Source organism: Rhinopithecus bieti, unplaced genomic scaffold, assembly GCF_001698545.2.
Source record: "Rhinopithecus bieti isolate Rb0 unplaced genomic scaffold, ASM169854v2 scaffold_24154, whole genome shotgun sequence".
NCBI classification, from domain to species: Eukaryota; Metazoa; Chordata; class Mammalia; order Primates; family Cercopithecidae; genus Rhinopithecus; species Rhinopithecus bieti.
Window position 1 is genome coordinate 372,068 of NW_016811115.1, and position 4,633 is coordinate 376,700.

Sequence of the window (4,633 nt, forward strand, 5' to 3'; positions counted from 1 at the left end):
AAAAAAAAAAAAAAAAAAAAAGGAAAAGGATTTAAATAGACATGTATTCAAAGAAATTCTACAAATGACCAATAAGGGCATTAAAAGATGTTAAATATCATGAGTCATTATGAAAATGCAAATAATACACTGACGGTAAGAATGCAAAATGGTGCAGTCACTTTTAAAACAGTTTGCCAGTTCCTAAAAGATTTAAACCCCAAATTACCATGTAATGCAGCAATTCTACTCCTGGGTAAATATCCAATAAAATAAAATTCTACTCCTGGGTAAAATATCCATTTTGTGTGGAAAACATATGTCCACACAAAAATGTGTACACAAATATGCATAACTGTATTATGTATAATAAAAAAGTAACTCAAATGCTCACCAAATGATGTATGAATAAGCAGATATATGTAATGTTCTTCAGTCATTGTTTCCTGATATATGTTATGACATGCAAAAACCTTGAAAATATTTTGCTAACTGAAAGAAGCCAGACAGAATTGGCCACATACTATGTGATTAAATTTATATGAAATACCAGAAGAGGCAAATTAATGGAGACAGGAAGAAGATTAGTGGTTTCCAGGGGATGAGCGGAGAGAAAGTGAGAAGTGACTGTTAATAGGCATGGGGTTTCTTCTTGGGGTGACAAAACTGTTGTGGAATTTGATAGTGATGATGGTTGCACAGCTCTGTGAATACGCCAAAAAGCACTGAAATGTATGCTTTAATAGGATGTATATGATGGTATGTGAATTATATTTCAATAAAGCTTTTACACAAAAAATAAAATGTAATGACGTTGAAAGAAAAAGATGTCCAGTTTGAAAAGAAAGTAAAACTGTCTTAATTTACAATCAACATGATCTCGTATATAGAAAGTCCTAAGAAATACAGAAAAAGTACTATTGGGTCTAATAAATGCATTCAACAAATTTTCAAAATACAAGATTCGTATATAAAACTTATTTATAGAATCATGCACCACATAATGATGTTTTTGGTCAATGATGGATCATATATATGATGGTGGTCCCACAAAATTATAATGCAACTGAAATTTCCTACCACATAGTGATATGGTTTGGCTCTGTGTCCCCCACCGAATCTCATCTTGTAGCTCTCATAATTCCCACGTATTGTAGGAAGGAGGGTCCCAGGGGGAGATAATTGAATCATGCAAGTGGGTCTTTCACATGCTGTTTTCATGATAGTGAATAAGTCTCTTGAGATCTGGTGGTTTTAGTCATGGGAGTTTCCCTGCACAGGCCCCCTCTCTCTCTCTTTGCCTGCTGCCATCCATGTAAGACGTCACTTGCTCCTCTGCCATGATTGTGAGGCCCCCCCAGCCACGTGACACTATAAGTCTGTTAAATCTCTTTCTTTTGTAAATTGTCAAGTCTTGGGTATGTCTTTATTAGTGGCATAAAACAGGTTAACACATATAGTGTTTACTATACTTTTTATCATTATTTTAGAGTGAACATCTGCTTAAAAAAAAAAAAACTTAACTGTAAGACAGTCTCAGGCAGGTCCTTTGGGAAGTATTCCTGAAGAAGGCATTGTTATTATAGGAGTTGACAGCTCCATGAGTGTTATTGGCCTTGAAAGCTTTCCAGTGGGACAAGGGGACAGTGATATTGATGATCTTTACCCTGTATAGGCCTAAACTAATGTATATGCTGGTGTATTAATTTTTAACAAAAAAATTTAAAAAGTTAAAACATTGAAAATAGAAAAATGTTTAGGTAGTAAAGATGTAAAGAAAATATTTTTTTCAGCTGCACAATGTGTTTGTGTTTTAAGCTAAGTATTATTACAAGACAGTTGAAGTGTTTATAAAATCTACAGCAGTGTGCAGTAATGTCCTGGGCCTTCACACTGACTCACTACTCACTCGCTGACTCACCCAGAGCAACTTCCAGTCCTGCAAGCTTCATTCACAGTAAGTAGCCTACACAAATGTACCATTTTTTATACTTTATGTTGCATTTTCACTATATCTTTTCTATTTTTAGATATGGTTAGATATATAAATACTTACTATTGTGTTATAATTGTTGACAGCATTCAGCACAATAGCAGGCTGTACAGGTTTGTAGTCCAAGAGCAATACACTATACTATATAGCCTAGGTAAGAAGTGGGCCAAATCATATAGATTCATTTAAGTACACTCTGTGATGTTTGCACCATGATGAAATTGCCTACAAACACATTTCTTAGAATATATCTCTGTGGTTAAGCAATACATAACTGTCTGTTTATGTAGTGACAATAAACATCTGTAAACAGGATTATGAAAAAAATTTCATTTTCTATAGAATCAAAAAATGAAATAAAAGCATATTTAGCAATATAAATGAAAAACTTAATGAAAATGACAAAAGCATATTAATAGAGATGTAATTAACTAGAGAGACATTCTATATTCATGGATTGAAAGATCCAATATTATTAAGATGGTAGTTCTCTCAAAAATGATCTGATGCAACAATAATCAAAATCCCAATAGGCTTTTGTTTTCTTTTTGGGAAGTAAACTGACTCTACACTTTATATACAAATGAGAAAAACCCAGAATGACTAAAACAATTTTGAAAATAATAACAAAACTGAGAGACATTATATCCTAATTTCAAAACTTATTACAAGATATGGGAATCAACATAGTGTGTACTGACACTAGATTATGCATATTTTACAGTTGGATAATATAATATACATATTATTAAATATACATATTTATTCAGTGGTATATAATTCTTCTTTTTGGAGAAGTGGTAATTTGCAGGATTTTTAGCAACATCTTTGGTACTATCCTTCACTCCCAAGTAATGACAATAAAAAAATATCTTCAGATACTGTGGTAGGCTGTTTTTGTGTTGCTATAAAGAAATACCAGTGACTGGGTAATTTATAAAGTAAAGAGGTTTAGCTTGTCTCCTGGCTTTGCAGGCCATACAGGCAGAGTGCCAGCATGTCATTGGCTCCTAGTGATGGCCTCAGGAAGTTTGCATTCATGCTGGTATATTCAGGGGAGACAGCATATCACATGGCAAAAGCAGGACCGAGAGAGAAGAAAGATCCCAGACTGTTATAAACAACTACACCTCGCGGAAAGTAACTGAGCGAGAATTCACTTATCATCAAGAGGATGAGGCTAAAGCATTCACGAGGGACCCACTCTGATGATTCAATCACCTTCCACCAGGCCTCATGTCCAACAATGGGAATCACATTTCAAGATGAGATTTGGAAGGAACAAACATCCAAACCATATCAGATATTGAGAAATATCTTTTGTGGAGAAAAATAACTCCCAATGGAGAACCACTGATATAGATCAATGAAAGAATTAAGTGTCCTGAAAGAAATTCTTATATTTGTGATGCATTTATTTTCAATCAATGATAGGTTTTTTCAACAAATGGTGATGAAGTAATTGGATATCCATTGGCACAAAGCTGGATATAGCCTCTTACGTGCTGTCCTACATGAAATTAACCCAGAAAAAGTCATAGTCTAAATGTAGGAGCTAAAACTATAGAATATTTAGAAGAAACCATAGCATAAAATTATTGTGACCTTGAATTAGGCAAATATATTTTAGCATCATCTATAACAAAAATATCAATAAATTGGACTTCATAAAATGTATAAACAATTGTACTTCAATAGTATCATTAAAAAATGAAAAGACCAGTTCCAGAGTGACAGAAAATATTTTCAAATTATGCATCTTATAAGGGGCTTTTATCCAGGATATTATATAAAGAATCTTTGTACTTCAATAATAAGATAACCCAAATTAAAATGGGCAAAGTATTTTGTAGAATTTTCACCAAGGAACACATAAGAATGAATAATGAGCACATGAAAAATGCTGAACATTAGCAATAAGGGAAATACAAATTAATACTCCTGTAAGATTCTACTTCACCCACTAAAATGGAAATAATCAATAAGATAGTGTTGTTGAAGATATGGGGTAACAGGAAATCTCGCATGTTGCTGATAAAAATTTAAAATGTCACAGCTATTTTGGAAAAAAGTTTGTTTCATAAAAGTTAAATATAAGCTTATTATACAACAAGTAATTCCACTCCTAGGAATCTACCCATAATTTTAAGTATATAATAATGTATTATTTTATATAATAATATATATTAGAATATTTCCATACAGTGACATATGCATGAATTTTCACAATAGCATTATTTATAGTAGCCCCATACTGGAAACAATCCAAACACCTAAATGTATAAACAAAATGTGATCTATCATACAGTGGAGTACTATATAGCAATGACGAAAAGAATAAACTTCTGATACATGCTACAATATGAATGTAAAAACATTATGCTAAGTGAAAGAAACCAGAAAGAGGAAACCACATATTTTTATAATTTCATTTATATGAAATGCCCAAAAAGGCAAATCTGTACAAAAAGAACAGGTCAGAGGTTGCCTGGCACTTAGGATGGGAGAAGGAATTGGCCACAAATGGCCAGAAAAGATATTTTTAGGGTGATACAATGCTAAAACTGGATTCTGGTAATGGTTGTATGACTCTGTTGCTAAAATCATTTGTACACTTAAAATGGGTGATTCTTTTTTTTTTTTTTTTTTTTTTTTTTTTTT